The sequence below is a fragment of the Cricetulus griseus genome, chromosome 4 (assembly GCF_003668045.3).
Source record: "Cricetulus griseus strain 17A/GY chromosome 4, alternate assembly CriGri-PICRH-1.0, whole genome shotgun sequence".
Taxonomy (NCBI): Eukaryota; Metazoa; Chordata; class Mammalia; order Rodentia; family Cricetidae; genus Cricetulus; species Cricetulus griseus.
The window spans coordinates 205,015,008-205,036,835 of record NC_048597.1 but is presented as its reverse complement, the minus strand read 5'-3'; the positions used below and the strand labels follow the sequence as shown (position 1 = coordinate 205,036,835).

Here is a 21,828-nt window from a genome sequence, read left to right as displayed (position 1 = left end):
GTAGGCAAACCCTGGTTTTTCAAGACAGAGTTTCTCTGTGTAACAGCCCCAGCTGCCCTGGAACTCACTCTGTAGACCACACACTGGTCTCGAACTCTGAGATCTGCAAGAAAGCAGACTGAGGAGCCATGAAAAGCAAGCCAGTAAGCAGCACTCCTCCATGATCTCTACATCAGTTCTGCCTCTAGGTTCCGCCCCTGCCTGAGTTCCTCAGCTGCTTTTCATAATGAACCCTGAGTGAAATAAACCCTTGCCTCCCCCAGATTGCTTTGGTCGTGGTGTTTCGTTACAGCAACAGTCACCCTAAGACTCTAACCATGATACAGCCTCTTTTACTCTTTTTGGTTTTTTGAGACAGGGTCCTTCTATGTAGTTCTGGTTGTCCTGGAACTCTCTATGTAGACCAGGCTGGCCTCAAACTCATGGAGATCTGTCTCCCTCTGACTTTGGGGTTCTGGGATTAAAGGCATGTGCCACTATAACTTAGCCACACTGCCACCACCAAGTCTGACAAGCCTGAGTTCCAAGAACCTACGTGGTCAAAGGAATGACTCCTGCAAATGGTACTCTGATGGACACATACACACCACCCTCAACACACACACAATAAAAGCAAACTCAAAAGACTCCCAATGCCTGGATGAAAGCCAAGTGGAAGAAGCAGGAACGTGGGCCGAAGCACAAGAGAGAGAGGAGGCAGATGTCCAAGTCATTTGCTTGTGTGTGCAAGAGCTCTCGGGCGCCCACAGCACAGAGGGGCTGAGACAGGAATCCAGGAGGTAGGAATGCTGGAACAAGTTGTTAAACTGCAGACTACTGGTCTAGAGCTGGCCTCTTGCTTGACCTTAACAGAGGAGAGCACTTCCCAGAGACTCACCGTGCCTTTACCAAACACTCCAGCTGCTCTGTCTCTGCACGCACTTTTCTCGCACTTTTCTCGGTTGGCTGAGAATGGAGTGCACGTATTATATCAGCTGGTCTCTTCTCTCCCCCTCTCCTTCCTCCTCACTCCCTCCCTCTGACCTTCTCCCTTTCCTTCCCCCTCCCTCTTCATAAGGCTTAACTATGTAGTACAGGGTGATTTTGAATTTGGGACCCTTCTATTTTGGCTGCTTCTACAGCTATAATAATAATAATAATAATAATAATAATAATAATAATAATAATAATATAAAGAGCCAGGCAGTTGGTGACACCCGCCTTTGATCCCAGCACTTGGGAGACAGAGGAAGGCGTATTTCTGTGAGTTCAAGTCCAGCCTGGTCTACAGAGTTCCAGGATAGGCTCCAAAGCTACACAGAGAAACCCTGTCTCAAAAAACAAAAAACAAAAAACAAAACAAAAAAACAAAACAAAAAGCCAAACCTCAGATAAGAAGGCTAGATATGGTGACACATGCATGCCATCCTAGCACTTAGGAAACTGGTCAAGGGTTCAAGGCCAGCCTCAGCTATTGGAGACTGTCTCAAAAAACAAACCGAGATGGTGGGCACACCTTCAATCCCAGGCAGAGGCAAAGGTATCTCTGTGAGCTTGAGGCCAGCCTGGTCTACAGAGTGAGTTCCAGGACAGCCAGGTCTACACAGACAGACCTGATGTAAAAACACCAAAAGAAAACAAAACAACTCAGGTAAGTATGTGATGATGTTAGAATATTGTGCCAGGCTGGTCTGATGTAAACCAAAAGTTTAAGTGAACCTCCAAGCAGAGGAGGCCCTCAGCAAAGAATACCCTGACCACACAGGGAATGATGGTACTGCCGACTCAGAGCCAGCCTCCCACACGTAGCCATGACACAGTAAAATGTGGCCCTGGCCATTGTCCTTTTTTGTTTTGTTTTGTTTGAGACAGTGCCATACTTTGTAGCCCAGGCTGGAAAAGGATTCTCCTGTCTCAGTCTCCTAAGTGCTCTGATGACAGGCATGAGCCACCGTGCCCAGCTGGCATTCGCTCTTAATATCTTTGAGCTGCCACTGTCTGGGCCCACCAGTGAAACTGACACATATTAGTTTTCAGTGACTCTGGAGAAATGTAATTGGTTAAGTGGATGAGGTAGGAGACACTGGGAGTTTTCAAACTCAGCGTTCTATTTAGGGAACAATGACCTTCAGATTTTATGAAACATGAGTCATTAAAACTTGATATTTTGTCAGCAATGGGAGTGAAGTTGGAGCAGGAACTTGGCAGCTTGCTCCCTCTTTGTGGCCTAAAGCAGGGAACTGACTTCTCATATACTGAAGGACCATGGGAGGCAGAGGTGGGCCATTCTGCTTGTTCTGAAGCCTCTAGATACAGTGTCAAAGATGTTAGAGAAAGTCCTTGTAAGAGGCTTGGAATGTTTCCTTTGAAACATCCACTCACATTTCAGTCCCTGGGAGGCCAAGAATGAAGGATGGGGAATGAAAGGTCACCTTTAGCTAAACAGAAAGTTGGAGGCCAGCCTGGGCTACATGAGAATCTGGTTCAAGAAAAACCAAAGAAGAATTTGCCACTATTGCCAGGTACGGTGTTGCAGTTGCTGAGGCTCAAACATAGAGCCTCACACTTGCTAGACAAGCATGCTACCATCAAGCTACACTTGGATTGGTCTTAATGCTCTTTCAATCAAGAGGCATCCATTGGTTCATTCACTCACACATCCAACATGTAGCATCTCCCGCCTGACAAGAGTATGCTAGGTACCAAGCAGGATGCTAGAACGAAGCACCTACCTGCTGATGCCCGTGGTGCTTCCCTCTGACACGAGAGGTAGAACTTACTAAATAAGTTCTACTAAATAAGTACTACTAGGCTGGGCACCATGTCTGAGGCAGCAGGACTATAACAACTTAGCCTTGGTTACAAAGTAAGATCCTGCCTCAAAATAAAAATAAAACACACAACAACAAAGAAGCACATGCAATGGGTATATGATAAAACAAAAGCAAACATCAAGTGAACATGTGGTTTCAGTTACAACAAACAAGAGAGAGTTGTATGTTGTAGAATGATCTTTTTATATACTGTAAGATGTCACTGGTTGGTTTAATAAAAAGCTGATCCGTCAGTAGCTAGGCAGGATTTCCAGTCACAGAGGATGCTGGGAAGAAGAAGGAAGGAGACACCAGGGAGGCAAGCATCATGGACATTACAAAGTAAAGGTAACTAAGCCACATGAAGAAACCTTGATTCAAAGATAAGGGCTAATTTAAGTTATAAGAGCTAGTTAGAAACAAGCCTAAGCTATCAGCAAAGCTTTCATAATTAATAATAAGCTTCTATGTCATTATTGGTAGCTGATGGTCCAGACAAAAAAGTCCAGCTACAGTTGTAGAGCTTGGCTTTCTTAGGAGGGGTTGATTTGATATGTAGTCATCAGAAAGTCAGTCATACAGAAATCTTTGCTGCCAGGGTCAGAATGGATAGTGTCGTTTTACCTATGTTGTTCCATTTACCAATAAAGACTTGGGAGTCAGATATTGGGGTGAAAACCTGATCAGAGAAGCTAAGAAGCAACCAAATGACCTGATACAAGAAATCTATCTCTCCACTCTGTCCCAAACGAGAGGCCCTTGAATCTCTAAGTCCCTCCCTTCTCCTTTTAATGTGTCTATCAGTCTTCCCAGGTCCTCTGAATTCTTTATGGCCAATTCTTGTCAACTAGTTGGTGGCTCTGTCCCCTGATCCAAGGTTAATTTTATTAACACAGTCTTGGAGTTTCACAGTGCACTCAAATATCCCACAATAGTATAGGCTTTCTTTGTTGGTTGGCTAGGTTTTGAGAGAAGGGTCTTATTTTGTTGTTTGTCTGAGACAGGGTCTCTTTATATAGCCCTGGCTGTCTTGAAACTATGTTGACCAGGCTGACCTCAAACTCATGGAGAACCACCTATCTCTACCCCCTCCCACTACCCTACTGCCCAGCAAGAGAGAGTCTTACCATGTGGGCCAGGCTGTCCTTGAATTTGTGGTCCTCCAGCCTGGTCTCCCAAGTGTTGGAACTACAGAGATGTACACCCCCCAACCCCAGCAACAGGTGGGATTTCACTTGGTACAGTGCATGAGTTTGTGTCTCCCATAGGGTTGCCTAAATCAGACTCTGAATCAGATTCTTCACAGGTTTTTTGGGAAGCAGTATTCTTCTGTGTTACAGCCAAGGCAGGCTTGGGCAGAGGGAGAAGGTGACCCCTAAAGAGGGTCAACAATTCAGGGAACTTGAACTGGATGACTGTTCTGAGCTGCCTTAAACTGAAATGGGGTCCAGGACTCCAGATCTCTATAAGACCCAGTCAATGACCTTGAACAGTCTCAAGAAAGAGGTGGAAGTCCAGGAGACAATTTCCTTCTACAGATGGATGCAGATGACAGGCATGGACAGCTAGCAGCCTCACCCGAACTGACAACATAATTTGCAGGGCAAAGTATGAAAAGAAAATGGGGTTCTCCTTATGGGAATATCAAGGAAATATCCAAGCTCTAGTTGTCACCTGGCCATAGTGTCTATCTCTCTCCCTCTCTCTCTCTCTTTTTTTTCTTTTTTTTTTTTTTTGGTTTTTTTGAGACAGGGTTTCTCTGTGGCTTTGGAGGCTGTCCTGGAACTATCTCTTGTAGACCAGGCTGGTCTTGAACTCACAGAGATCCACCTGCCTCTGCCTCCCAAGTGCTGCCACTACCACTTGGCATTTTTTTTTTAATGTAGCATCTTGCTTTTGTAGCTCAGTCTTCCAGCATCAGCCTCACTGAGTGCCAGGATTACAGGTCCGTATCCCCATGTCTGGTGTGTCACTTTGAATGTAATTGGCCACCATAAGCTCAGAGGGAATGGCATTATTAGGAGGTATGGCCTTGTTGGAGGAAGAGTATCACTGTGGGGGTGGGCTTTGAGGTCTCTTATGCTCAAGCTATACCTGTCACAGTTCACCTCCTGTTGCCTGCAGATCAAGATGAAGAACTCTCAGCTACCTCTTCAGCTTCATGTCTGTCTGCATGCTTCCATGTCCCACCATGATGATAAAGGGCTAAACCTCTAAAACTGTAAGCTAGCCCAATTTAATGTTTTCCTTGATAAGAGCTGCTGTGGTCATGGTGTCTCTTCACAGCAACAAAAGCCCTAACTAAGAAGTTTGTACGAGGGATTGGGGCATGAATGTGATAGGCCTGCCATGCTTTTGTTTGGAGGAATTTGGACTTTGGTACGTTAGAGGGTTAGGAAAGCAGTGGAATGCTTTAAGTGCTGCCTAATGGGCCATAGTAGTAGGAACATGGAAGATAGTGGTGCTGAGTATGATTTGATGAACTGTGTGTGGGGTCCTGGCTCTAGCGGTATCAGAGGAGAAGAATATTAATATGTGGCTTAAAGATTTTTCTGAAGAATGTGGCTGCTTTTTGCCGTTTGTCCAAAAAGTTTGCCTGATGCTAAAGTGAAGAGTTTTGGATTAATTCTGTTGGCAGAGGAAATTTCAAAAGAGCCTCGTATTGACTCTATTGTGTGGTTATTAGGGTTAATGCTAATTTGAAATTTTATAATGAAAAGAAGCAAGCTGAGAAAGAAAAAATATACAATGTACAATTTGAGGAGAAAAGAAGCAACAGGAAGTGAAATGGAGCTAATTCCTGTGTTAAAGTAGATAAACAAATTAAGAAATGAAATAAAGGAAGTGATGACCTCAGGGCAAGATCCCATCCAGTGAAGTTTCCAACTTGTGAAAAGGAATTAAAGAAAAGTTCAGAGCTAGGTGTGGTGGTGCACACCTTAAACACTAGCACTCTGGAGGCAGAAGCAGGCAGATCTCTGAGATTGAGGCCAGCCTGGTCTACAGAGCAAGTTCCAGGACAGTAAAGCTTAGATAGTGAAGGTAGCCATGGAACAGAAAGCTGATGAAGAAGCAATTGAATGAGGGGACTATGGTTCAGCCCCACCAAGCAATAGAACTTGGCAGCTTTGGCCACATGGTTCTGGGTTTAGAGTCAAGGATAAAGAAAGGGGTGATGGAACCTTCCTTTGTGACTAAGGAAAACAGCCGAGGCCAGGCATGTGTCAGGGGTGTCTCTGAATGGAGACCCAGAGACGCTATTGTGTGACGCTGTGAAGATGAAGCCTGTAATGCCTTGGAGACCCCAACATGTTGATGATGCCAGATCCATGGGATACCTGCTGAGGAGAGCTGCTAACAAGGGGAACTAGCATGAGAGAAAGAAGTATGTTGCAGTCAACAAAGCTGAAAAGAGTTGGAGATCTGAAGAGCACTTTTTTTTTTTTTAAGATTTATTTATTATGTATACAGTGTTCTGTCTGCATATATTCCTGCACACCAGAAGAGGGCACCAGATCTCATTATAGATGGCTGTGAGCCACCATGTGGTTGCTGGCAATTGAACTCAGGACCTCTGGAAAAGCAGCCAGTGCTCTTAACCTCTGAGCCATCTCTCCAGCCCCTGAAGGGCACTTTGTTACCAGATATGGAGATACAGAGTTTGGAGTTTGCCCAGCTGGTTTTCAGTTTTGCTTTGGTCCAGTATTTCCTCACTATGCTCCCTTCCCCATGAGCTTACATGAATCTTAGAAGAGACTCTGATAGACTGTGATAGACTATGGGACTTTTGAAATTGGACTACATGTTTTTTGTATTATCATATAGTTACAAGCTTATGAGGGCCAGGAAGTGGAGTGTGATAGTTTGAATCTAATTGCCCCCCCCCATAAGCTCACATGGAGTGGTACTATTAGGAGGTGTGGATATTAGGGGTTATTTAATGTTATACTCCCTCAGACTCTGGAATTCCCTACCAAATGGATGGAAGAAGCTCTCTCAGACACACAGTTCCTGTGTACCTGCCCCCAACTCCCACTGTACATGACTTTAGGGCCAATACTAGTAAAAGTCATTGTGAAGGGAAACTAGACAACCCAGAACTCTTCCTTGGAAGCCAGGCTAGCAGGTGGTACTATGTGTGCTGAGACTCTAAGTTCTGGGCCCTGTGCTTCATGTCTCACCGTTAAGAAACATAAATTCAGGCAGTGGTGGCACACCCCTTTAATACCAGCACCCTGGAGGCAGAGGCAAGCAGATCTCTGAGTTCAAGGCTAGCCTGGTCTACAAAGTGAGTTCCAGGACAGCCAAGGCTACACAGAGAACCCCTGTTTTGGAAAAAACAAACAAATAAACAAATACCAAACAAACAAACAGAAAACCATAAATTCAAAGAAAAATTATTACAGATGCCAACAATCACTACACAGCTTGAAGCTTGAGTATAAGGATGTTGCTAAATTCAGGGACCTGTTCAAGATTACCAGAAGCTGTTCTGGGCTGAACCACTGGGTGGAAGAGGCTGAGAAGGTCCCAGAGTGAGGGTGTGGGTCCAGTATCCACTACAGTGGGGATCTTGCGTGACCCGGACAGCTAGAAAAGTTGTCTCTGCTCTGGGGAAATAAGGAAACCCACGTAGTAAAAAGCATCATGGACAGAACAAAGCCTGTGAGTGTGTGTCTGTGTGTGTATGGGTGGGGCATGCTGATCCTGGCACTGCAGGCCATGAAAAGGATTTCTATTGTTATTGCCTTGGAGCCCTGTAAAGCCTTTAAAAAGATTTAGCCAGGGGAGCAATCTGCTTAGCATTTTGCTTCAAAAAGGTTATCCCCAGCTGACGACGTGAGAACTGATTAAAGGGACTTAAGGAATGTGGTCATTTGAAATCCACAGGAGAGATGGCATGGATCAAGAGGTAATGGTGTAGGCAGAACACAGTGGGTACAACTGGGGATTAACTGAATGGCTGTGGGGTCACGGGGGAGTGTTCAGGATGGTCCATCACATGTGTCTGGCTGTCTCACTGGCATCGATTTAGGCCCCCAGTAGACAACAGAGAGCCAGGGAACAGTCTGGAAGAACCCGGCAAGCCAGTGGGCAGTGACCACACCGTTTCTGTTTATTGATAGAAAGCACTGAATTGAAAACATAAGAAAGTCTCCCAACCGGCCATGGGGACATGGGGTCACAGGATCTGGAAGGGCTTACAGGAGGAAATGACAACCATGCAGAAATGCCAAAACCACAAGCTAGACAGAAAGGCCAGAGTGAGCGAGGCGAAGAAGGCATAGGTGAACCACCTGCCACTACCACAACAAGGCCAACCCTTCAGAAGGTGTGTGGCAATGTCTGAAGACAGTTTCGGTTGTCCCTACGGGGAATGTGCTATCAACATCTACTGAATGGGGGCAGAACAGCCCATCCCTAGTAACAAAAAGGAGCCATCAGGGACAGCTGAAATACCGAGTGTGAGGCCTCCAGCCCAGCCATAGGACAAAGAGCTCTGCACCTGCCTAGAGCATAGAGTCACAAGGGGGTGACAAGGATTCAATCAGAGAGCCAAATGGATGCCAGGCCTTAAAAGGGCTGAAGGCATTGGACAAGGGCATTTGAACCCAATGCCAAGGATGCTGAGGAGCCAATGAAGGCTTCTACACCATGAAATGGGGGAAACAGGCAATCACCAAGCTTAGACTCAGGACTTAGTTTTTTCCTGCTATGTGCTCACAACACAGGCACTTCTTGTCCAGATGTATTTCACATAGATCAAGCAAGCAAGCAGCTTCACAGTGGACCTCAGCTGGGTCCCCCAATTTAACTCAATTCTGTTCAGTTTATTTATTTATGCTCATTTTGAGACAGGGTCTCGTATAACTTAGTTGGGCCTTGAATTACATGTATAACTGAGAATGACCTTGAACTCTGATTCTCCTGCCTCCACCTCCAGAGTGCTGGTATTACAGGCATGTACAACCACACCTGGCCCTCATTTAACTCAACTCCTACTCTGTACCTGGAGACAGCATCAGATCCCACAGACTGAGGGTGGAGTCCCCAGGACTTTACCCCTCCCTACTTACATTTCAGATGTCAATTAAGCCTCAGTTTGTTACTTTCTTTGGTGTGGGGTGTGTGTGTGTGTGTGTGTGTGTGCGCGCGCCTGAGCCTTTGCATACCCTACATGGAGGCCAGCAAGGGTAACAGGTATCCTACTCCACCTCTGTCCACCTTTTCCCTGAGGCAGGTAAACCTGGATCTAGGCTGGCAGCAAGCCCGGGGAGTCTCCAGTTCCAGCCATTCACAGCACTGATGTTACAAGCATACATGGCCACACCCAGCTTATTACATTGCTGGGCTCTGAACTCAGATCCTCTTGCTTGCTCAGTGAGCACCTTACCCATTGAGTCGTTTACCTCACCCAACCTAGTAGACTTATCTGTGGTCCTGACCTGTCTACTAGAAGTTCAGTTCCCATCACCCCTCTTTGGTGTTGATTGATATGCTCAAGTAGCTCACAGAACCTGGGGAAGCACACTTACTGGTTTATTAGTACAGATTTATAAAAGGTACAAACTAAGAGCTGCCTGGGGCAAGGAATGAGGAATAAGGGCATTGAGAAACTTCCATGCCCTGTCCTGTCCTGCTACCTTCATGAGCCTCCATGTATTCAGCTGGCTCAAAGCTCTGAACTCTGCCCTTGGGGCTTTATAGATTTCACTTAAGTATGGATGGAAATATAATTGGACAAAGGGTGTAACAGAATGCTGACAGATGAGGTGGGGAAGTCAGTGAGGCCTGCTTACGTAAATTCTTCCCTCAGTGTTCCTTCCTCTGTGAATGGGGCCCAATCTACTATCAGATACAGTAGACCTGAGAGCTGGGGGGATGTGTGTGTGTGTGTGTGTGTGTGTGTGTGTGTGTGTGTGTGTGTGTGTATCTTCTTCTTTGCAGAAGAGGTTTTGAATCGAGAGGTATCGAGGAAAGGGAAAGCAGAGAGGTAACAAAACCACCCTCAAAGGAAAAGCAGAAAGAGGGAGCTGGGAAGAGACTAAAAAGGAGGGAATGAAGCAGAGGCCTGGGGACCTGGATGTACAAGGAAGTTCCCTAGGAAACTGTGGGAGTTTGGATGGAGAGGCTTGCAGGGAATGACAGGAGAGGGCTGTCATTGTGACATAAGGGTCTAGGAGATGACATCTGATTTGACACAGACTCAGGCTGGAAGCCCAAAGTATCCACTTTGCTCACACACATGCTGAGTGGAATGGGATCCTGGAGCAAGTTGGAGGAGTAGAACCCTGCGTACAGATGGGTGGGCGGACTTCTCATGAGGGATGCCAGGCTATGGGACAAGGAAGGGGGCCTAGTATCCAGCCAGTGCCCCACACCCCAGACCCATCAGAGTGTCTTTAATGGCCATAGATATGCCACCCAGGATGGTCACAGACCTTCATGTGGTCCCAGGCAGTTCAGACATCCTCTCTAAGCCTGGTCAGTAAAGCTCATCTGTCTAGTCAGACTGAGGGGATGATTAAGAAATAAGGGAGAGCTGGGTGGTGGTGGTGCACGCCTTTAATCCCAGAGCTTGGGAGGAAGAGGCAGGCAGATCTCTGTGAGTCTGTGAGTTCGAGACCAGCCTAGTCTACAAGAGCTAGTTCCAGGACAGCCTCCAAAACCACAGAGAAACCCTGCCTCAAAAAAAAAAAAAAAGAAAGAAAGAAAGAAAGAAAGAAAAGAAAGAAAGAAGGGAGGGAGGGACCCAACTGAGGTGGCAAAAGCCTATAAACCCAGTATTTGGGAGGCTGAGACAGGGGAATTGTGTGGTCCAGGCCAGCCAGAGCTACTTAAGTGTGGCTCCTGTTTCAAAAGGGAGGAGAGGGAATCATTGCTCAATAGGAAGAGTGTATACCTAGGTCATACAAAACCTTGGGTTCGATCTTGAGAACTTCATGATCTTGGTATAGTGGACACACCAGTGATCCCAGCACTTAGGAAACAGAGGGATATCCTTGGCTACATCTTGGATTTGAAGCAAGTCTGAGCTACCTGAAACACTGTCTCAAAACAAACAAAAATAAAGAGGCCAGCCCCTTGGCCACAGTTGCCACTGCTGCAGATTTTCCTGTTAGTGGACACTGCAGTTGCATCTCTGGGAGGGGTCATGGTCTTCCAGGTCCTCAATGCCTTGTCTGGGTGAATGTAGTTAGCCTAGCCTTTGTCGTTTGGCTGAACACCTGCAGTTGTCTTACCTCCTCAGCCAGAAAATGCAACCACATGGGGTCCCACTTGCAGTTTTATTCAGCCGAATTAGAGGCACAGTCGGAAATCTGCCACATCCTGCGGGAGGGAGTGTGTGTGGAAGGAGTAGGGGTGTGTGTGTGGCGGGGGGTGGGGGGGTGGTGTTGAGCCACAGATCTTGAAAACACTGAAGAAGGCTCCAGTGAAAGCCCAGCTGCTGAGCTCTTGAATGTGCCACGCCCTCTCCTTCAAAAGGATAACATCTTAAAGGGTTCTGTTTGGTTTTCCTGTGTCGCTGAAAAGTAACAAAAAACCCAGGCATAGTGACAATTGGCTAACACCTGTTGAGGGCCCCCTGTGGGCCAAGATTTGGGAAGGCATCCAAATCTCTGTTAGCGCTTTAATCTTCCCTAGGTGGCTATTGAGGCTCAGAGAGGGTGAGCAGCTGGCTGGGGGTGTGACCGGTGAGAACCCTCTAGAGCTAGGATCTGAACCAGGGCAAACGGGTGCCCAGGACGAACAGATTCCACCACCAATCACGGCATGAAGCATTACTATGGGCACCCCTCTGTGGACTCCTTGTGAGACTCTCTGAAACCGTGTCCTCCCAGGATTGTCAAAGAAAACAGGAAGCCCCTCCTGGGGAGGCTCACCCCCGCCCCATCCCCACAAGCCAGGAAGTGACTGGCAGAAAGATAGACACCTAGCAAGGCCAGGAGCACCCGGGCTGGGAGCCTGGAGCCATCATCGGGCGGAGCCCGGAGCCAAGTCCCCTGGGGTCCAAGGGCTGCATTCCTCCCAGGTCTGCAGAGGCCACCGCTTAAAGGCGCAGAGGAGCAGCTGGGAACGAGAACAAAGCGGCCAGGCCCCCCTCGGAGGAAGGAAGGAGCGAGCCCCAGGAAGCAGCTGATAACGCTAAGCTCAGCTTGTTTTTTCCTCTGCTCAACAGTTCTCCTGCCACGGCAAACAAAAGATGTACGTTCTGATTCCCTCCCGTGTTTGGATTGCGCCGCTTCTGCTTTCTGATGAGCTGGGGGAGAGGCATCCCGGGCAGCTTCTGGCTCGCCTTGCCAGATGATGGCAGAGTCCGCCCTGCCTGTCCCCAGCCTAGACGCCTAGCTGCACCAGGCAGGGCATCGCTTTTGACGATGGAATGTGATGTAGTGAGTGCTGCGGGTTGACTCGTGACCTAGGCTTTGAAGGAACTGCAGCTCAGGACATGTAAAACTGTTTAGATGGGAACCCTGGCCTTTCTCAGCTCTATCGAGAGGCCCCGCCCCGCTATCGTCTCAGCCAAAGTCACAACCCACTATTGTGCAAGGGCCGCCTGGGAACACACAAGGTGCAGTCTGCCCTTCCCGGATCGTGCCACCTTTCTCCCGTGGTTTAGGGCAATAGTAATAGAGGACAGGCGAAGAACACCTTCAGGGTCAACTGTGTGTGACAGGTGGGTCTGAGCAATCCTCCCAGTTTGCTGAACTACAGTGACTTCCTACTGGGGACGGTGAGGGAGGGAGTAGACCTTGCCAGCGTCCTAAACCCTGGTCCCAGGCAGACTGAGGTGCGATGGCAATGCTGGGTATGCTTTGTTTTGCCTGAGCAGGCGTGGAACGTGTGGCTATGCCAAATGGCAGCTGTAAAGCCAACAGCAAATACACACAAGGCTTCCACTGAGGTCTGTGGGGCCGCTGACTCTAGCGGGATCCCTACAGCCCGGGACAATGACAGTTCTGGTCTCTCGGACCAAGGGACTGTTTTGATGCCAGAGACTAACGAGCAGGAAGATTTGTCACCACAGGAGTTAAGAGAGCAGCAAGAGACCAGCGTGGTTGGACCCTGCTCCCTGCTGCCTGGCGTTCACTCCGCCCACCCCACTCTGAGGAGGTAGTTCACATGCAAAAGACAAATGTCTTAAAAGGCAGCCAACTAATTTTTTCAGCTGGAGGCTGTAATGGAATGTGGGTGTCTGGCATGCGCCTTTGCCTCTGCTTCCATTTTCCTCAGGGAAATACCTCCTGGAGGGCTCTTCAGATCCCACATTTGAATGACTCTAAGGCTACCCCAAAGGTGATCTTGTGCTCCTTTTGCTACACCAAGGGCCCAAGGACTGCACAGAACAACTCGTTTGTTTGTGGTTTTTGTTTTCTGACACAAGGTTTCATGTAGCTCAGGCTGGCCCCAAACTCACTATGTAGACAAGGCTGGTCTTGAAATTCTGGTTCTCCCAGGTGCTAGGATAACAGGTGTGTATCACCATGCCTGGCTGAGGGGACAATTATTCATGTGTTTCCTTGGGGAGGGAGAAAGTTTGTCTCAGAGTGTACCTCAGGGTCTAGTTTCCACGTCCCTGGGTGGGACAGGAGAGCCAGCCTAGTGAGCAAAGACAGGCAAATCGCAGTAGAATGCAGGGAATCGTTTCTGGCAGTGGTAGCACACACCTTTAATCCCAGCACTGAGAGGCAGGTGCAGGCAGATCTCTGAGTTCAAGGCCAGCCTGGTGTACAGAGGGAGTTCCAGGACAGCCAAGGCTACACAGAGAAACCCTGTCTTGGGGAGGAGAAGAAGAACGCAGGGAAGCATCTTACAATAAAAATGGATGGGTCTTGGGACTGAAGAAGAGCTACTTTACCCATTTCCACAGGTATTGTAATGTAGGGGTTAACCATGCAGGCTCAGGGCTGGGGATAAAACTCCAAAGTCAAACTTGAGGGCCTGGGTTCAAAGTCCAGTGTTGCTGCTGCTGCTGCTGAGATATATGTCTGTTGGGATGGAGTGTAGCTCAGTGTTAAAGCATGTGCTCAGCCTTACATTTGATTCCCAGAACCATATTAATATAACAGACAGGTGTGGCGGCACACGTAGGCATTTGGGAAGAAAAGTCAGGAGGATCAGGAATTCAAGACCAGGCCAGCCTGGGCTACATAAGACCCTTTATTAAAAAAAAAAAAAAAAAAAAAAGTAAAAAACACCAAATAAGCAAAATACAGGCTTGTGTTGGAAATTTAGGGGGGTGACTTTCAATATTTAACATCCTTTTTTTGTGGCAGGGGACTCCTAGTTTTTCAAGACAGGATCTGTCTTGGAACTTGCTCTGTACACCAGGCTGGCCTTGAATTCACAGAGATCCACCTGCCTCTGCCTCCTGAGTGCTGGAATTAAAGGTGTGTGCCACCACACCCAGCTAATATTTAATATATTTTGATTCTGTTTTCTGAGCTGCAAAATGAGGAGAAATGGCTGTCTCATAGGGTCATTGTGAAGAATAAATAAGAAATGAGTTTCATATAAGCACTTAAACTATTTAGCAAGTAATAAGTGCTAAGTATTATTTTCATTTTCCCTCTTAGCTTGCTTCATAATTACTTGTGCATGGTAGCCAGTGCTCTGTGAGACACCAATGGGATAATGACTAGTGAGTGTCAGGTAGGGGAGAGTAAGGCCCTAGAAGGAACAGGATTGCCTGTGCTTGATATTCTTGAAGCTAGGTGAAAGGTACAGTCTATTTTAGACAGGCTTCTTCTGGAATGTTTGAAATTTCCCATAATTCCTTTTTTGTTTGTTTTTTAAATAGAAGAGTTGTATAAAAAGTAGAGGAAGGAGGGCTGGAGAGACAGCTTAGTGTTTACGAGCACTGGCTGTTCTTCCAGAAGACCCAGCTTCAATTCCCAGCACCCACATGGCAGCTCACAACTGTCTGCAACTCCAGTTCCAGGGGATCTGACACCCTCACACAGACATATATACAGGGAGGCAAAACACCAATGCACATAAATTTAAAACCTATAAATAAAAATCTCAAAACGGTGTCACGGTGACCTGAGTATAAAGCTTAGGACTCAGCATTATTAAAAAAAAAAAAGTAGAGTATAGGCATTAAAGAGATGAGCTTGGGACTTTGTTTTTTTAATGGGACCTGACTATTAGACCAGGCTGGCCTCAGACTCAAAGAGATCTGTCTGCCTCTGCATCCTGAGTGCTGCCATTAAATTTGGGGACATCAACAAGGTGAAAATGATGAAGCACATTCACTCTGCTAAATTAAAAATAATAAAAGGAAAAAAATAATAAAAGGTTTAAAAGTTTAAGAAGCAGGGGAAAATGGAAGACAGGATGTAACCAAATTATATAAAGCAATTGGTTTCTGGTTTGAGGAGTCCATTCAAAACCATCACACGGGATGCCAAGAGCAATGCCTCAGTCCACCACTGGAGAAACTTCATCTTGCCAGGTACTGTCCCACTGGCCTCAAAGCCTCCATACAGCCTCTCCCTTGGGCCACCCCTGCCACAACTCATCAAGGCCAAGGCACCTTACCTTCCTCAGCAGTATGAAACATGTGTGCAGTGGTTGAATGCTAAGTCTAGAAATGCAGGTGGGTTAGCTTTGGGGAGAAATGTTTGACTGTTTGGGAGGTGGGAGTGACTTAGATTCTCACTCCCGTCTCTCTTGTGACCAGTCCCTCATTGTGTCCTTTTCAGAAGAGTCTATGAAGTCTGATGAATCAGCAGCCAGGGTACAGTCTATTTTCCAAATAACACAAGAAAGTTGAGATATTTTCATACCCAGGACCTGTGAAATACTCACTCTCCAGAGTTTTATCATTGACACTTTGGTTACTTCATTGAGCTGAAATTTAAAAGAAAATCTGCCCATGGAAAGTTTGTTGTTTTTTGTTTTTTTTTTAATTAAAGATTTTTAAATGTATGTAAATGGGTGTTTTGCCTGGATATATGTCTGTGCACCACATGATTGCCTGGTACTCAGGGAGGCCAGAAGAGGACATTCCCTGGGACTGGAGTTGTGGAGGGTTGTGAGTCACCTTGTGGGTACTGGGAATTAAACCCGGGTCCTCTGGAAGAATAACCAGTGTTCTTAGTCGCTGAGCTATCTTTCCAGCTCCAAGTTGACTGCTTTCAACACTCATGGAGATGCACAAATGCTACCAAAGTCAATCCCAGGACATTTCTTTGCCCTGCCACCAAGAAACCTCGTGCCTTTAGCAGTCGCTTTCATTCCCTTCCCCTCCTAAGCAGCTAACAGTCTATTTCCTGTCTGGGATTGTCTATTTTGGACATTTGGTATGAATATTCTTATATAAAATATAGTCATTTGCGACTGGCTTCCTTTGTTGAACATCAGGTTTTCAAGGTCCATCAATGTCATAGTAATTGCTGATACTTTGTATAACCATTCAACATCCAATTGTCTGTCATTAATAGACAACTAGATTTGTTTATCATATGTGTATCTATGTAGCCATCTTCCATCCATTTAATCCATTATGTGTCAGTTCTGTTTCCAAGCAAGCCTCTTCCCCTTTTCCCAACTCCTAGCATCTTCTGCTTGCTCACCTGTCACGCCACACTACTACTCAAAGGTACATCAAATGTGGAAAGCTGGTATCTTAGACGTCTGGCTTCTACATAGGGGAAGGCAGGGAAAGGGAGAGACGAGGAATGGATTTTACTACATTGGCACAGAATTTCTCAATCTCATCCACACCTCTAACTGTAACATTCCCCCACCCAGACCTTAGCACAATGGACTCTGTGATGGAAGCACCATTCACGCCATAAGAGCACCACCTGCCAAAACAGAAAAAAAAAAAAAAGAAAGATGTAATCCATCAAAATCTATAGACCTGAGGCAGTCTCTAAATGTACTAATGTTGCTTTCTGGCTTCTGTAGTTTCACTGCTGGCTAACTGTTCTTGCTCACTGAAGTATGACAACCCAGGATATGGATTTTGTGCTTAAAAGTTCACTCTGAGAAAGGCTCAGGGCTACACCCAGTGTAGTCACTAAACAAGACTTTCTATTTGCTTAAACCTATGTCAGAACAGTCTTCTCTAGTGAATGCCCTTCTTCATAACTCCAGATCCCACATCGGTGATAACATGTCACAGACTCACAGATTTTACATTCCAGAAATACAGATTCCTCAAAAGTCCCTGGATATTTTTCCACATTTCCCTGATCCTATGTCTTGCAATGCTGCTTACATGGATGGCCTTTCACGTGTGACAGATCCACTCTCTCACCATGATACGTCTCTGAGGGTTACCCACAACACACACACACACACACACACACACACACACACACACACACACACACTTACTTTATCCTTGCTCCACATTCCATTTTACCATTTACTGTGTTGAATTGACCTTTTGACCTGCCTGGCTCCCCAGTCTGAATTATCAAGGGCCGAGCGAACTTCCAATGCCTTGATATCCTGGGAACTCATTGCAGAGTATGGCTTAATAAGTGCCTGCTGCACACTGACCTGGAAAATATCTGCTTGCTGTTGTTCACTTTACAATCACTGAGTTGGATGTGCACCAAGGAAAACTCTGTGCTAAGTGTCTGGGTTTGGATACAAAGATGAATGAGGCCATTCCGAGCCTCAGAGACGCCCACAGAACCCTCTTGTCTGGACAAATGCAAAATCAGACGGGATGCCAGGATGACAAATGTAAACTGGGACTGTCCCAGGCAAACTGGACTACATGGACACTCAAATGATATGCTAGCTGTGGTGACAACAGCAATGTTATGCTGATTCATGCCTGCTTTTAGACTCAGCCATTGCCAGATTTTTTTTTTTTTTTTTTTTTTTTTTTTTTTTTTTTTTTTTTAATAAGGGTCTCACTATGTAGCCCTGGCTGGCCTGGAACTCTGTGTACATCTGGCTGGTCCCAAACTCACAGAGATCTGCTGTTCCTCTGCTTCCCAAGAGCTGTGTGTACATCACTATATCTGGTTTGTGTGATGCTGGGAATCATACATGGTCTTAATACATGCTAGGCAAGCTACATACTCAGATTTCTGAGTTATTTAAAATATTTTCATTGATTTGTTGAGAATTTCATGCAATCTATTGTGGTCATATTCACCTCCCTCTGTTCTTCTTAACTCCTCCCAAATACAGCATAACTCCTGGTCCCCTCCTTTATGTCCTCTTTGTTATTTTTTGAGACAAGGTCTCACTATGTAGTCCTGGTTAGCCTGGAACTTGGTATGTAGACCAGGCTGGTCTTAAACTGGAGAGATCTACCTGCCTCTGCCTTCTGGATTCTGGAATTAAAGGTGTGAACAGCCATATCTGACTTTCTTTTATCTTTTTTCCATTCTTCTTTCCCTCCCTTCCTTCCTTTCTTTCTGTTATTTTTCTAATCCACTGTCTCAGTTGCCAGGGTTTTTGTTGTAGTTGTTGCTGTTATGGTGAGGAGACATCATAACTTGTAGAAAGCATATAATGGGGGGGGGCGTGCTTACAACTTCAGAGGGTTAGTCTATCATCATCACGGTGGGGAACATGGTGGCAGGCACGATGCTCTAGAGAAGTACCCGAGAGATATGTCCTGGTTCACAGACAGCAGGCAGAGAGACACTGGGTCAGACATGGGCTTTTGAAACCTCAAAGCTCATCCCCAGTGACACACTTTCTCTCACAAGGTCACACCTCCTACTTATTCTAATCCTCAAACAACAGTTCCACTACCTGGTGACTAAGCATTCAAATATATGAGCCTATGGGGGCCATTCTCATTCAAACCACCATACCCACCAAGTTTAGTGTGTTGCCCCTACACTCCTGGGTGTCAGGCTGTTCACTGGGGCCCGGTCTACCTTGCAGGGGCCACACCTTTGAAGAAAACTGACTCTCCGCCCACGAAGCTGTCAACTGCCCATAGCTCCTCAGCTAGCAGCAGAGCATTAGAACTGTTCTGGAAGTTGAGTGCTAGAATGTTGAGTGGCTGGATCTTGTGCAGGTGTTATGCAGGCAGCCATAGCTACTGTGAGGTCATGAGAGCAGCAACCTTGTCACGTCTGCAAGACACTGTTTTGCTTCAGTCCTCCCTGACTCTAACTCTCAGCTTTAAGAATTTTAAGATGAGAAGAAGCATAGAGAAAGAAAAGAATGCATCTCAGAAGCTTGTGGACACAGGAGGTAGAGGAGGCTCAGCTCAGCTCTGGGTAACACTGTCCAGGCATCTGCCTTGGCTTAGGAGGACACTACTCCATACAGCCAACATCATCTCATTCAAATGATTTCTTACAAAACACAGCGTTGGAATGGGAGTGTTGGCAGGCTTTCTCTTTCACAGAGCAGCTGTTCCCTGTAAGCTTTTCCTGCAATGTCACAGTTTTATTTGAAACAGTCACAACAACAGATGCTTTCCAAGGGGGCTTTACTGGGTGAAGCCGCTGCTGGCAATGGCCCAAGATAGCATTTTTTTTCCCCTGAGGAAGTTTGTCAATATTTCATCTTGTAGGACCAAAGTGTACTGGCTTGCTTTCTCTTTTCTTCCTTCCTTCCTTCTCTGATTGGGCTAAATTGGCTGGCTAGCAATTTAGTATTCTGGTTTGCATCAGTGGGCTCAGAGTTATATTATTATTATTATCTGTTGTGTTTGTTTCTGTTTTTCAAGACAGGTTTTTGGAAAGTTTCTACACCCCATAAGTCTCTCCGCCCATGCAGCAATCCAAATCAGACCAAATCAAACTGAATTAGAAAAAGCCCATGTTTAATGGATACAGCACTCCTGGATGGCCTTCCAGCCCCCCAGAGAGGAGACAGAAAATGGAAGATCAAGAAAACCACAAGTTCGTTTCTGGGGGACAGTTTAAATACCCTTGGGAGAGGTCTTGAGTATCTCTGGGGGAGGAGCCATCATTTGGCAGGCTTTCTGAGATGCAGCAGAGTTTGGAGGGAGATAGAGGAGGGGTTTGGGTGGAACCTCCACCATAACATCCCAGACTCTGTGGGTATATGGATACCAGGGGCTGGGGTGGAGCTTTCACCCATAACAGTTTTCTCTGTGTAGACCTGGCTGTCCTGTAGAGTCACTGGCCTTGAACTCACAGGGATCCACTGTCTCTGCCTCCCGAGTGCAAGTGCTGGGATTAAAGGCTTGAGTCACCACCACCAGGCTTCATTGTTGTTGTTGAGACAGGTCTCACACTACCCAGTTTATTAATTACCTTTCTGTTGTTGTGATAAAATACTATGACCAAAAGCAATGGCAGTAAGAAAAGGTTTGTTTTGGCTTATGGTTCCAGGGAGATAGAGCCCATCATGGCCCAGAAGGCAGAGCAAAAATCAGGAGAATCATATTTCATCTGCACTAAATGGCAAGGTTATAGATCTTCAAAGCGGACTCCACTGACATACTTCCTAAAGGTTCCAAAACCTCTTCTAAACAGCACCACCAACTGGAGACAAACAGTAACTACAGAAACCTATGGGGGAGCATTGCTCATTCAAACCATCATACCCAGGCTGGTCTGGGACTCCATGTAGCCAAGAATGACTTTGATCCTTCTACTTGTACCTCTCCAGTGCTGGGATTACAGTGTGCCTCACCAGTCTGTGGCTATAGGTTCTGGGGACTGAGCAGTGCCTCATACCTACTAGGCAAGAGCATTAACTGAGCCACTCCCAGTTTCCCCAAGGAATCCTACTCCTTTAATCCTAGAACTTGTGAGGCAGAGACAGGGAGTCTTCATGAGTTTGAGGTCAGCCTGATCTACATAGTGGGTTCTAGGCCAGCCAGGGCTATATAGTGACACTTTGTCTCAACAAGAACAACAACAAGATACATTTTAAATTGTGTCTGTGTCTGTGTCTGTGTAGGTGACTTCCCATACATGCAGAGACCAGAAGAGGAAGCTGGGTACCCTGCAACTGAAGACACTGGTTCTTGGGAGCTAGGAGTCAAAGTTAGGTGCTCTGGGAGTGCCTGTGTGCTCTTATGACTCAGCCATTCTCCAGCCCTCAGAGCCATTCTTTATGTCATTAAATTGTCTTTGCAACTGAACTGGAATGTGTGAAGGGTTGCCACATACTTCATATTGTTAGGAGGCTTCTTGCTAATGTTTCCCGGCTGCCTGTACTACCATCTCCTTTCCCACAGAGAAAAGTCCGAGGGCCTAGCAAACACCCTTTCTTCAAAACTATCAATCTCCCTGGCCCAGGGGGCCAGTGTAGTGGACAATCCTGATTGTGTCAGGTCCTTCAGTGGATTATGCTGGGCATAAATGATATTGATGTAGTCAAGGATTCCTCCAGAGGTCTGGGTGATGGGATTCCATGTCCAAGCTAAGTTCTTCCAAAGATTTGCATGAGTGGGTGCTTCCCCCATGGAACGGCAGGAAAAAACGGTAGAAATGGTCTCTCTGCAGAACCGAATGACCCCAATGGGCCAACAGGATTGTGGGAAGAGGAACCCACTGAACTGGAGTGTATTTGTTATTGTAGATTGTTCTCTGCCAGATGGCAGCAGGCAGTGGGAGCAGGGAGTCTCCGCTGTCTCGGTTCTCCATGGTGCCTAGCTTCTTCTTGATGAAGGGCCCCAGTGACAGCCTCCTCAAAGAGAAGTGATAATCCGAAGGGACATTCCTCTCACAGACAGTTTCAAAGGCAGGTGAGCTCACAGCCTGGACACATTTTCTTTACCCCATGGTAATCAGTGGGGTCACGGTTTTCACTGGGGCAAGGAGAAGGAACACTGGTTTATTTTGATAAAGGAAGGCAGGAGTCTGCCATTACCGTGTCTTTTGTGAGTTACACAAAGCCCCCATCCTACCGCTGCTCAGTGAGCAGAGAATGGGACCTTTGTGGTATGCCCAGAAAATGAGCGTTTCAAATTCTTAGTAAATACTCATTTTAGTGTCCTTTGTTTGTATTCCTCTTTCCCTTGTCTTCCAGCATTGTCTGCTTCTTTGGGGTGGGGGCTAGATATTTTTGTTTTGTTTTGTTTTGTTTTTTGTTTTTCGAGACTGGGTTTCTCTGTGGC

General features: G+C 46.4%; 1 long non-coding RNA gene across 3 annotated transcripts in view; it reads left to right on the top strand.

The window, feature by feature from the left end:
- The window catches only part of LOC107978652, a 36,528-nt gene extending 15,678 nt beyond the window's left edge, over nucleotides 1-20,850 (top strand). The window contains exons 1-3 of one of the 3 annotated variants that reach the window (XR_004769721.1): nucleotides 11,467-12,471; nucleotides 19,462-19,636; nucleotides 20,667-20,850. This is a non-coding gene — a long non-coding RNA (uncharacterized LOC107978652). Of the gene's footprint in view, nucleotides 1-11,466; nucleotides 12,472-19,461; nucleotides 19,637-20,666 lie in introns of those variants that run through there. The other 2 variants (XR_003484479.2, XR_004769720.1) reach the window with 2 other exon arrangements.
- The last annotated feature ends 978 nt before the right edge of the window (nucleotides 20,851-21,828 follow it).